This window comes from Haliotis rufescens, unplaced genomic scaffold (assembly GCF_023055435.1).
Source record: "Haliotis rufescens isolate VD_foot unplaced genomic scaffold, xgHalRufe1.0.p SCAF_102, whole genome shotgun sequence".
NCBI classification, from domain to species: domain Eukaryota; kingdom Metazoa; phylum Mollusca; class Gastropoda; order Lepetellida; family Haliotidae; genus Haliotis; species Haliotis rufescens.
Genome location: NW_025963783.1, coordinates 168995 through 183389, shown reverse-complemented (window position 1 = coordinate 183389; position 14395 = coordinate 168995).

The following is a 14395-nucleotide window of genomic DNA, read 5'->3' as shown; positions in this document are numbered from 1 at the left end:
GCGCCTAGTCAGCATAACGGTATTCAACCAGTATCCAGTCTGCGTCTAGACAGTGTAACGGTATTGAACCAGTATCCAGTCTGCGTCTAGTCAGTATAACGGTATTGAACCAGTATCCAGTTTGCGTCTAGACAGTGTAACGGTATTGAACCACTATCCAGTCTCCGTCTAGTCAGTATAACGGTATTAAACCAGTATCCAGTCTGCGTCTAGTCAGTATAACGGTATTAAACCACTATCCAGTCTGCGTCTAGTCAGTATAAAGGTTTTGAAGCAGTATCCAGTCTGCGTCTACACATTGTAACGGTATTGAACCAATATCCAGTCTGCGTCTAGACAGTGTAACGGTATTGAACCAGTATCCAGTCTGCGTCTAGTCAGTATAACGTTATAAAGCAAGTATTCAGTCTGCGTCTAGTCAGTATAACAGTATTGAAACAGTATCCAGTCTGCTTCTAGACAGTATAACGGTATTGAACCACTATGCAGTCTGTGTCTAGTCAGTATAATGGTATTGAACCAGTATCCAGTCTGTGTCTAGTCAGTATAACAGTATAAACCAAGTATTCAGTCTGCGTCTAGTCAGTATAACAGTATTGAACCAGTATTCAGTCTCCGTGTAGACAGTCTAACGGTATTCAACCAGTATTCAGTCTGCATCAAGTCAGTATAACGGTATTGAACCAGTATCCAGTCTGCGTCTAGACAGTATAAAGGTATAAAGCAAGTATTCAGTCTGCGTCTAGTCAGTATAACAGTATTGAACCAGTATTCAGTCTGCGTCTAGTCAGTATAACGGTATTGAACCAGTATTCAGTCTGCGTGTAGACAGTCTAACGGTATTGAACCAGTATTCAGTCTGCGTGTAGACAGTCTAACGGTATTGAACCAGTATTCAGTCTACGTCTAGACAGTCTAACGGTATTAAACCAGAATTCAGTCTGCGTCTAGACAGTATAACGGCATTGAACCACTACCCAGTCTGCGTCTAGTCAGTATAAAGGTATAAACTAAGTATTCAGTCTGCGTCTAGTCAGTATAACGGTATTGAACCACTATCCAGTCTGCGCATAGTCAGTATAACAGTATTGAACCAGTATCCAGTCTGCGTCTAGACAGTGTAACGGTATTGAACCAGTATCCAGTCTGCGTCTAGTCAGTATAACGGTCGTGAACCAGTATCCAGTCTGCGTCTAGACAGTGTAACGGTATTGAACCACTATCCAGTCTGCTACTAGTCAGTATAACGGTATTAAACCAGTATCCAGTCTGCGTCTAGTCAGTATAACGGTATTAAACCACTATCCAGTCTGCGTCTAGTCAGTATAAAGGTTTTGAACCAGTATCCAGTCTGCGTCTAGACAGTGTAACGGTATTGAACCACTATCCAGTCTGAGTCTAGACAGTGTAACGGTATGGAACCACTATCCAGTCTGCGTCTAGTCAGTATAACGGTATAAAGCAAGTATTCAGTCTCTGTCTGGTCAGTATAATGGTATTGAACCAGTATCCAGTCTGTGTCTAGTCAGTATAACGGTATAAACCAAGTATTCAGTCTGCGTCTAGTCAGTATAACGGTATTGAAACAGTATCCAGTCTGCGTGTAGACAGTCTAACGGTATTGAACCAGTATCCAGTCTGTGCCTAGTCAGTATAACAGTATTGAACCAGTATCCAGTCTGCGTCTAGTCAGTATAACGGTATGGAACCACTATCCAGTCTGTGTCTAGTCAGTATAACGGTATAAACCAAGTATCCAGTCTGCGTCTAGTCAGTATAACGGTATTGAACCACTACCCAGTCTGCGTTTAGTTAGTATAAAGGTTTTCAACCAGTATCCAGTCTGCGTCTAGTCAGTATAACGGTATTGAACCACTATCCAGTCTGCGTCTAGTCAGTATAACGGTATTGAACCCCTATCCAGTCTGCGTCTAGTCAGTATAACGGTATAAACCAAGCATTCAGTCTGCGTCTAGTCAGTATAAAGGTATTGAACCAGTATCCAGCCTGCGTCTAGTCAGTATAACGGTATTGAACCAGTATTCAGTCTGCATGTAGACAGTCTAACGGTATTGGACCAGTATTCAGTCTGCGTCTAGTCAGTATAACGGTATTGAACCAGTATCCACTCTGCGTCTAGTCAGTATAACAGTATTGAACCAGTATTCAGTCTGCGTGTAGACAGTCTAACGGTATTGAACCAGTATTCAGTCTGCGTGTAGACAGTCTAACGGTATTGAACCAGTATCCAGTCTGCGTCTAGACAGTATAAAGGTATAAAGCAAGTATTCAGTCTGCGTCTAGTCAGTATAACAGTATTGAACCAGTATTCAGTCTGCGTCTAGTCAGTATAACGGTATTGAACCAGTATTCAGTCTGCGTGTAGACAGTCTAACGGTATTGAACCAGTATTCAGTCTGCGTGTAGACAGTCTAACGGTATTGAAACAGTATTCAGTCTGCGTCTAGACAGTCTAACGGTATTGAACCAGTATTCAGTCTGCGTGTAGACATTGTTACGGTATTGAACCACTATCCAGTCCGCGTCTAGTCAGTATAACGGTATTAAACCAGTATCCAGTCTGCGTCTAGTCAGTATAACGGTATTGAACCACTATCCAGTCTGCGTCTAGTCAGTATAAAGATTTTGAACCAGTATCCAGTCTGCGTCTAGACAGTGTAACGGTATTGAACCACTATCCAGTATGCGTCTAGACAGTGTAACGGTATTGAACCACTATCCAGTCTGCGTCTAGTGAGTATAACGGTATTAAACCAGTATCCAGTCTGCGTCTAGTCAGTATAACGGTATTGAACCACTATCCAGTCTGCGTCTAGTCAGTATGAAGGTTTGGACCAGTATCAAGTCTGCGTTTAGACAGTGTAACGGTATTGAACCACTATCCAGTCTGCGTCTAGACAGTGTAACGGTATTGAACCACTATCCAGTCTGCGTCTAGTCAGTATAACGGTATAAAGCAAGTATTCAGTCTGCGTTTAGTCAGTATACAGTACTGAAACAGTATCCAGTCTGCTTCTAGACAGTATAACGGTATTGAACCACTATCCAGTCTGTGTCTAGTCAGTATAATGGTATTGAACCAGTATCCAGTCTGTGTCTAGTCAGTATAACGGTGTAAACCAAGTATTCAGTCTGCGTCTAGTCAGTATAACGGTATTGAAACAGTATCCAGTCTGCGCCTATTCAGTATAACAGTATTGAACCAGTATCAAGTCTGCGTCTAGTCAGTATAACAGTATTGAACCAGTATCCAGTCTGCGTCTAGTCAGTATAACGGTATTGAACCACTATCCAGTCTGTGTCTAGTCAGTATAACGGTATAAACCAAGTATCCAGTCTGCGTCTAGTCAGTATAACGGTATTGAACCAGTATCCAGTCTGCGTCTAGTCAGTATAATGGTATAAAGCAAGTATTCAGTCTGCGTCTAGTCAGTATAACGGTATTGAAACAGTATCCAGTCTGCGCCTAGTCAGTATAACGGTATTGAACGAGTATCCAGTCTGCGTCTAGTCAGTATAACGGTATTGAACCAGTATCCAGTCTGCGTGTAGACAGTCTAACGGTATTGAACCAGTATCCAGTCTGCGTCTAGTCAGTATAACGGTATTGAACCAGTATCCAGTCTGCGTGTAGACAGTATAACGGTATTGAACCACTATCCAGTCTGTGTCTAGTCAGTAAAACGGTATTGAACCAGTATCCAGTCTGTGTCTAGTCAGTATAACGGTATGGAACCACTATCCAGTCTGTGTCTAGTCAGTATAACGGTATAAACCAAGTATCCAGTCTGCGTCTAGTCAGTATAACGGTATTGAACCACTATCCAGTTTGCGTTTAGTCAGTATAAAGGTTTTGAACCAGTATCCAGTCTGCGTCTAGTCAGTATAAAGGTATTGAACCAGTATCCAGTCTGCGTCTAGTCAGTATAACGGTATTGAACCAGTATTCAGTCTGCGTGTAGACAGTCTAACGGTATTGGACCAGTATTCAGTCTGCGTCTAGTCAGTATAACGGTATTGAACCAGTATCAAGTCTGCGTCTAGTCAGTATAACAGTATTAAACCAGTATTCAGTCTGCGTGTAGACAGTCTAACGGTATTGAACCAGTATTCAGTCTGCATCAAGTCAGTATAACGGTATTGAACCAGTATCCAGTCTGCGTCTAGACAGTATAAAGGTATAAAGCAAGTATTCAGTCTGCGTCTAGTCAGTATAACAGTATTGAACCAGTATTCAGTCTGCGTCTAGTCAGTATAACGGTATTGAACCAGTATTCAGTCTGCGTGTAGACAGTCTAACGGTATTGAACCAGTATTCAGTCTGCGTGTAGACAGTCTAACGGTATTGAAACAGTATTCAGTCTGCGTCTAGACAGTCTAACGCTATTGAACCAGTATTCAGTCTGCGTGTAGACAGTATAACGGCATTGAACCACTACCCAGTCTGCGTCTGGTCAGTATAAAGGTATAAACCAAGTATTCAGTCTGCGTCTAGTCAGTATAACGGTATTGAACCACTATCCAGTCTGCGCCTAGTCAGTATAACGGTATTGAACCAGTATCCAGTCTGCGTCTAGACAGTGTAACGGTATTGAACCAGTATCCAGTCTGCGTCTAGACAGTGTAACGGTATTGAACCAGTATCCAGTCTGCGTGTAGACAGTCTAACCGTATTGAACCAGTATCCAGTCTGCGTCTAGTCAGTATATTGGTATAAAGCAAGTATTCAGTCTGTGTCTAGTCAGTATAATGGTATTGAACCAGTATCCAGTCTGCGTCTAGTCAGTATAACGGTATAAACCAAGTATTCAGTCTGCGTGTAGTCAGTATAACGGTATTGAAACAGTATCCAGTCTGCGTGTAGACAGTATAACGGTATTGAACCAGTATCCAGTCTGCCTCTAGACAGTGTAACGATATTAAACCAGTATCCAGTCTGCGTCTAATCAGTATAACGGTATTAAAACAGTATCCAGTCTGTGTCTAGTCAGTATTACGGTATTGAGCCACTATCCAGTCTGCGTCTAGTCAGTATAACAGTATTGAACCAGTATCCAGTCTGCGTCTAGACAGTCTAACGGTATTAAACCAGTATCCAGTCTGCGTCTAGTCAGTATAACGGTATTGAACCGGTATCCAGTCTGCGTCTAGTCATTATAAAGGTTTTGAACCATTATCCAGTCTGCGTCTAGTCAGTATAACAGTATTGAAACAGTATCCAGTCTGCGTCTAGACAGTCTAACGATATTGAACCAGTATCCAGTGTGGTCTAGTCAGTATAACGGTATTGAACCACTATGCAGTCTGCGTCTAGTTAGTATAAAGGTATTAACCAAGTATTCAGTCTTCGTCTAGTCAGTATGATGGTATTGAACCACTATCCAGTCTGCGTCTAGACAGTCTAACGATATTGAACCAGTATCCAGTCTGGATAACGGTATAAACCAAGTATTCTGTCTGCGTCTTGGCGGTCTAGCGGTCTAGACAGTCTAACGGTATTGAACCAGTATTCAGTCTGCGTGTAGACAGTCTGACGGTATTTAACCAGTATCCAGTCTGCGTTTAGACGAGACGGTATTGTTTTAGTGGCCAGTCGAGGCTGAGCCAACATCACTGTTTACCAGACAGATCTTTCGTATTGAACTGCAAAGCCACATTATTGTATTATCCTAACAGTTAGTTATGAATTCCCACACAACATAAGTGTTATTGGTACAATGTTTCATCATAGTGCTTTAGCGTCTGTATTAGTAGTGAGTGGCATGTGGACTTTCACAGAAAGAGACTTAGCAATAACTATTTTTGCGACACAAATGCGATACCCATGGGGATTAGATGTTTGCTAGGCTACATTGACCACCGCGCATCTGAGCAGATGTCTTTTAAAATACGTCAATAGATAAACCTATAAACGACGGTTCTCTTTAATCCAACATATACACGCCTTGAGTTTGAAAAGCAATGACAAAATATCAGTACTATCGATATACCATGTACTTCGTCTAATGCGTGGTTTACTATTACAAAGAAATATCAAGCACAAAATTGCATGTGTGTGTGAGTGCGTGTTGGTTTCTTCACTAGCGATTGCACAAGGGCTATAAGCTTGTGTTTTTTCTGTTTATTTTGTAACGCAACACTCAACAATAGCTATAACATCTCGCTTAATTACGGTGGAGTAATCGAGTATGGATCAGAAAAACTCCAGTAATTGACATGATGAGCATCGAGCCACGCATAATTAGGATACGAGGACAAGCAAACCAATCAAGCCACCGAGCCTGACCCCAGGTGCATTTAGTCGCCTTGTTTGTTTCTTATGTAATGGAAAATTGAAAGAACACATTGCAAAAATGTAATGTCTATTTAATACATTCCTGCAACAGATTGTGAAAAGTAATCTTTGGCTGAGTACTTTCGTGTACAAAAAATTGGTTCCATGAAGACTGGGGTAGGAAATGAATTTGCAGCACAGCCACATTTTAGAAATGAGTATTTGTGCCGAAAGATTTTATTATTGATTTTCAAAGGTAACATGTCTCAGGTGGACATCAGCTGTTGTGTATTGCTTCCAATTTCAATTTTATAAAAAATTATTTTTTTTCTTAAAAAATAAAACCATGTAGAAGAATTCTTCAGTCTAGTTATTTTTTGTTGGATATAATATCGCTGACTTAAGATCTTTTCAATTGAAAATTAAACATATGATAAAATCAACTGAGAGGTATGGTTTCGTTTTCTCTTAACTGTATAAATAATATGCAGTTCAACTGCTGATTGGTGGCGTGTCCAGGCATCGTTAATAATTTACAATCGTACACTCACTAAAGTTTATTTCGATATTATTTTTACAGTTTTGTTACAAACGTGATACATCATCTATTCTGTGGTTCTAAACCCATTGATTTAGATATTTTTTTCTGTAATCGGTAAATAAGAGCTCTGCTTGGTATCGGAAAATAAATCCAAACAAAAAAACATCTTTTACTTCGCCCCCTTCAAACATATATGACGTCATGCAGCAGATAAAGCGAAAAATGGCCGATAGATGTTACGAAAATAGAGATGACGCATACACATACAATGATGAATCAGTGAACATGTATGTACGTGTAAGAAGTACACCATTGCAATGAGTGGCACATTGTTTACGCATCAGTTGAGGTCATATGTTACACCGGTTTGCACCATATTTCATTTCTAGCACGGCTTGTCAGGGCTCGTAGTAAACGCTTTTTGTCCTGGGGGGCGGTGGGGTAGCCTAGTAGTGAAAGCGTTCGCTCGTCAAGCCATCAATTCCCCACATGGGTACAATGTGTGAAGCCCATTTCAGTTATTCCCCGCCGTGATAATGCTAAAAGCGGCGTAAAGCCATACTCACTCACTCACCTTTTGCCCTGGGCCCCGTTCCTCAAAGCAATCATAGCTCTAAGGTGATCGTAAGTCCCATACTTTAACATAGACTTACGATCATTGTAGCGCTAAAATCGCTTTGAGGAACGAGGCCCTGGACCGATTCATTAAGAGATTACATGCGAGAGACTTCATACCCTAAGTTAAATATACTTCGGATATACTACTTGTCCCGAACTTCGATTTACTATGGATCTTAGACATGTGTGTGGGTGTAGCTTACATGTATGTACTGGTTTCTTTCAATTAAGGTGAACGTCTGAGACCTGCATCACCTTCGGATTTTCCCCCACAACTAGCTGACACACCATGAAATAACTGAAATACACTCACTCTTCACATTACGAAAGAAGTTCCTGTTACATCTTTACATTTGTGCAATGTGATCATTTTCTTTTCACTGTTTGGATGATGCGAAAAGGCCGGATTATGTGTGTGATCCTCGAACTTCTCAAAGAAAATGAAAAGCAATAGCTGGAGCTGTAAGGAAAAGATAGAACAATTCCTGAAAGAAGTGCTGTTTATTAAGTAGAATTGACGTTTATGTCGCCAGCGTTACATCTCACTTGAGAGCAGGCGATGAGCCAATGTGCTGTTTGCGTGACTGTTAATTAGGCGCTGCTAGCACTTCTCCGTGTGGTCATTTTTTCCGCGGAGCTATGTTTTGAAAATCCAATAAGTAAAACGTATATTTGGTCTAACCCCTTGCACATATGCACGTTATTTCGTGTTCGGTTTTAAATAATAGCCCATAATTTTTCGTTCAAATAAACAAAAAAGAGATTGTTTCTGGGTGATACAGATTTTCTTAACATGAGACTTCAGGAACATAGGAGTTGTCCGAGAGTTTATTCATAGGTTCTAAGACTACAGACCCATAGACATGCAAAGTCATCATATTTGGCATATCAATGAAAATATACAAGTAACTTAATAAACATTACACGTGGAGGTGATATATATAAACATTGCTTAAAGATGGATTAGTGAAATGATGCGCATCAACATACCGAGTTCGTAATTCTGAATATTGTTGGCATACTAACAAGAAATGATATTCATCTTCGACATAGTCCAATCCAAATTTTACATTGTATTTGCATAAAGGTTCTTCTGGGTTTTCACCTTTATGTCTTCCTATCTCCATTCTAAGTTTATAGCAACCACAACGGAAAGGAGTTAAATATATCATGTGACGTTTACAGTCAATGTACTTTATTTAAGTAGGGTTCCTGTTCAAGAGTTGATACGAAAATTGAATAGGCTTAAAGTTTAGATTTAACTTGTTATGCTGAAGTTAGTTGTTGCTCTTGTCCAGATTAGTTTTGGCGTGAAGAATAAATCCAGGTACTTTTAAGAAGTGATTGTTTCTAATTGATTTCCTCTGTGATGCCACTTTTAATTGTGCCGCAGTGGTCCTCCATTTCTGAAAACTATGATTTTTTTACATTTAAAGCCACACCCCATCTCATTCAAAAATCACTGACACAGTTAATCTGCTCCTGAATTTACATAATCTCCCTCGGTGTCATCTGAATTTGCAACGTCATCGGCGATAGCAAGAAACAAACATTTGGCTCTTCTTCTGAAATGAAAAATCAAGCATTTTGCTTGATTCAGTTATGTGACAATTTCATTAATAATAGTGTGAATAATGTAGGGCGTGTTCCGACACAACAGTTGAAATACTCTGTAAGACCATTTTCAGACCATACACAGTACATATCACGAAACACTGTCAGAAAATACCCGTGAATTCCATACTTAAGATGACGATGCCACAGGAAGGAGTGATTACGCAGTCGAAAGCTTAACTAAAGGCGATGAAAAAACAGTATTATCTTCCTCCTTTCGATTTTGATAAATATTTCCTCACCATTCCATATAACGTAAACATATTATCTGAACTGATGATGTTGCTTTCGTCTGATTAATAAAAAGTCTTCTATTTAAGATTTTGGTGAATATTTTCCCTATACCCGGAAGTAAAGAGATTCCTCTATAGTTGCTAACCTGATCTTCATCATGATCACCGTTCTTGTGAAGCGGACATATAATCGCTCTGCACAATGATTCAGGGTACACACCCGACCTCAAAATCTCGTTGAACAAGTTTACACATATAGGAACAATACTATCGAGGGAGATTTTAAATAGTTCTGCTGGAACAGAGCTTTATTTTTCTCTTGATTCCGAATTGCTTGTAGTAGCTCAGGTTGTCCAACATCACAGTCCGGACATGTCTCGGTGTCATGTGCTAGCAGCTCGGGATGTAGAATATCTTCCATGAAAGAATTGGACAGAGACGAGGTTAAAAGTTTTTCGAAGTTGTCAAACCATTCCTTAGAATTGACATTGCTTGTAACGTTTAAGTGACGTGTTTCCTGATTTTCTTCCACAGGTTATCACTATCACTTTTAATGGCATCAAACATTCCAATTGTTGTACAGTCGTGCCTCGTTTATACGGACACTTGCGTCATGTCACAATTTGTCCGTATAAACGAATTTCCGTCTAACTGAAACCAGCTTATTACTGGAAGAGTTACTTCCCTTCAATTATGCAACTCATGACAGATGACAGAGCAAACAGATACATCCACTCAATCTTTATTCAAGACATACACGTTCTCACGAATCAAAGGATTACCACCAGCAGAAGGATTACCACCAGCGGAAGGATTACCACCAGCGGAAGTGTATTGTCCGGATAAGTGAGACAATTTTGTGTGCATTTCAGTGTTTTGTGTATGAAAATGACCGTCCGGTTCCGGAACTGACTTTCCGTATATACGGGTAAATTTATAAAGTAATTATTTCGTTTTGAATGAAAATCGTCCGGGAACCGAGGTTTCCGGATATATGAAGTCCGTATTTTGAAAGTCACTTTTCTTTCGATTGCATAAAGATTTTAAATATCCTCTATGTCGTTTATGACGTTTGAGGTTGTGTTCGTCGCTTGTACATCTAAATTTGTCAAGTGTTGAGTACTTCTCACTCTTTGCAATCTCACATCCATATCCCACCAGGCCGGCTGTGTCGAGCCTGGGGTTCACGTGATCCATGTCGTCTGCTCATTTGGGAAGTTGCTCTCGTAAACAACTGGCATATGGTGGCGACGGATTTCTCAATATCAACATATATCTGACTGGTAATGTCTTTAAAGGGGAAATCACTTTCTTTCTTATTTTAAACAAAACGCAATTTTAGAATTAGTTAGTATCAGTGTTTGAAAATATACACTTATTTTTCTCACAGTGAAAGTAGGAAGCTCACAGTAAGTGTGAAAATGTCATGCCGTTATGAGGCCTGCCTTTCCGAGCTAAACAGGCCTGAGTTACCCCCCTTAGATTATGACGTAATTGGTGCCAATTTAACTCGGTTCCTGTCTTGTCACAAAGCAAAATATATCAAATACCAGTTTATTGTGAGACAACATGGCATCCGATATATTGCTTGGTCCGAAGAAGTTTCCTTGACCCTTCAAGAAATCGCAAAACCATACGCTTTTGAACCAAAACGAGCAAGCTTCGCGGTATGGAAACGATGAAAATCAAGCGGAAACAAGAGAAGACCCGCATCACCTCATGTGTTACCCGACCCCGACTCGACATCTACACAATAAGGCCTACCAGTGACAACGTGGTAAGAACAACACTTTGATGTGTGTATACCTAAATTACCTAGGTGCTCATTATTACATTGTCAGAAGCGAAAATGTAATATTCTAAGAGATTTTTGTCAGGCCTGGTGACCCGCATGCTTCGTCAGCATGCCTATTCATCCGGTATCGGCATTGTCGTCAATCTGAGTTTGTCTGTATTAGGTTTAACTATTCCCACCACCTATAGGCTACAGAACAATGCTACTTGGCAATATCAAAAAACAAATACGATCTGTCGCCAAACGTTGTCTCAACAAGATTACACATTAGACCTACCAGCTGATTACGTACGAGACCATATGCTTAGAGTTACACGAAAATGGGGTACGTCCCAGTACGTTTCTAAAGTCGGTTGCCGAGTGGAAACGTACTGGGAAAAAAGATTCTCTTTGATTTTTTCCCACCCGAATTCAAAATAACTGCCATATTTATTGATAATTAACTGGATGTCGTACTTCATACCAGCACCAGCACCCGCGAAACAAAACGATGATTAACACCAACAAACATGCCAAGACTGATGGCTGTCCAGAGGGAGAGAGCCATAGGTATGCTGCAGATGGGAGCGACACAGAGAGCGGTTGCCATAAACATGAACTGCTCCAAGATGACCATTACCAGACTGGTGGCACGTCTGTGACAGGCTGGCAGAACTGCAGGCAGACCACGGTGTGGGAGACCAAAGGTCACGACCCTGCAGGATGACCGCTATTTAAGGGTACTTCATCTGAGGAACAGATTTCTTACTGTGTCGTCATCAGCTGCCAACAGCATAGGTCATCCGGTCAGCAGATAAACAGTCACCAGACGACTACGACACTATGGTCTCGGGGCTTATCGCCCTTTCAAGGGCATGACCTTGACCCGTCAACATCGACGTGCCAGATTGACGGTGTGCAGGCAAACTCAGCGATGGCAACAAAGGGAATGGCGGCGAGTGCTGTTCAGTGACGAGAGCAGGTTCCAACCCTTCAAACCTGATGGGCGGACGCGAGTTTATCGACGACTGGTGTGTCCAAGAGGTGGAACCTTACGTGGGCGGAAGTGTGATGGTCTGGGGCGGCATTTGCACGGACGAGAAGACGGAACTTGTCATCATCGAAGGCAATCTGACAGCACAACGCTACATTGACAATATCTTACGGCCAGTGGTTCTTCTTTTCATCCAACGCACGGTGTTCCAACAAGATAACGCCACACCCCATAAAGCCCGTATTACTAAAGACTTCTCAACGCCAACAACGTGACTGTCCTGCCGTGGCCAGCTCGATCACCAGATATGTCACCCATAGAACATCTCTGGGACCAGCTGAGGCGTCGTCTTCGGAAACGTCAACATCCTCCCTTCACGAGACAAGCGTTGATCGTTGCCCTCCATGAGGAATGGAATCGGATACCTGCAGTCGATGTGAGGACGCTTGTCTACTCAGTTCGACGCCGCATTCGAAGATGCATTGCCGCTCATGGAGGTCATATCCCGTATTGAACGGTCTGGGCCGTCGTCACCTGAAAGTTGTAACCAATGTTGTTGATCGAATACTGGACGAATGACCCCTTGTCAAGAAATGTCCCTGTTGGAGGTCAAGGACTTTGTTGTTGAATTAGTAAATTCGCATTTTACTGTTCTGAGTGATGAATTTCTACAATACAATTGTTATTGCTGCTTCAAATTGTGTTGGTCATATTTGATCCTAGAAATATCGTTGGCATCGTTTCTTTTGGCCGTCAGTTTTTGTATGAAGGAAATTGCTGCGATATTATTCAAAAATTTCTAATCCATGCACAGGGCATGGCGTGACAAGCAGATTGATAGAATCGGGCCAACTCTACCACCCGTCTAGGTGAAGTAAGGGTCAAAGTGATGTGTTGGGCAAAGGAACACTGTTCCTGGCTCCAGTGCCCTCAACCACCAGAATCCCGTCCTCCACGGACACAGGGGCGCAACCAACGGCAAACATGTTGCCCAATTTGGTCGCCTTTTACGACCAGCAATGGGGTGCTGCCGAAACATTCTGCCCCGGTTCCACACAGGGGAAGAGCTATTAGCGTTACCCAGCACTCACCACGGGGAGGTTGCTCTTCACGAGTGCCATAGGCCTGTTGAATGTCACCCAGTGAGATCTGTCACATCTGTCGCTGATTTGATGCTTTCTACAGGTTCAGCCATTTCCAATAACCTCCATTAGTTATTGGTAACTTTCAGGAAAATATTTCCTTTCTCCCTTAATCCCATCTTTCATGCACCCTCTGAAAAGATACGTCAAGTCCCCCACCAAACACCCACTCGTTAACTTTTACAAAAAAACAAACAAAAGGTTGGGAGTGGGGAAATGTCCAGTATTGAATATCAAGAGAACTATTTTTGTCGTAACCAGTTACGGTTCTTTTCTGCATACCCTTGCGGACCTTCTATTATAAGAAATATCGTTTTGTAGACCTTTCAATTCAAGTGTTTATATGCTACTAACGTTTAAATGTATCAACTTTTACCGTTTCAAAAGGTGCATACGTATTCATACTGAATAGGTAGGACGTCAGTATGTATCAACTCTTTATAACCCGTAACTGTCACACCTGATTTATTGATCTGAATGGAACGTCTGAAAACAACGGGTTAACCGTTACACAGTAATTCGGGGTGATGTTTTGTGTGCTACAGACTCAAAGTTTCGTTGTGCTACATGTATATATATTAGATGTTACGATGATGTGTCATTCCTTAATCAGTATAAGTATATACACTTAAAACTAGACACATGTTAACGATAATAATGACAGAGAGATGAATAAACGCAGGCCAGGTCCGTATAATTTCATTGGTTAATTATAAGTTGCCATTTTGTAAACAGTTTTTGAAAAGAAGAAAGAAATAATGGTGCAGAAAAAAGACTAGCAGTTAACACTATAACCGTGATGCAATCGCGTTACTCAATACAATCCACAAAGAACAATATATAGGGCGCCTTTTTACTATTTATTCAATATTTTATATAAATAATTCATTTATTGGTACCAAAGAATGGATTTATATCACAATTATGATTTTATTATACCATGAAATGTTTATTGATACCGCAAATCGATTTTTAGATATCAAAAACAGAATTTTTCAAATAATGTACTTTATCATCTAAAAAATCAAATAAGGAATTATATCTATAGCCTTCGTCTCCGTGACCTTATGCCCATTTTTTACAGTTCGTGTAGATAGGTTGGTTGGTTGGTTTGTTGTTTAACGCCGCACTCAGCAATTTTCCAGCTATATGACGGCGGTGTGTAGATAGGTACAGTATGTTAA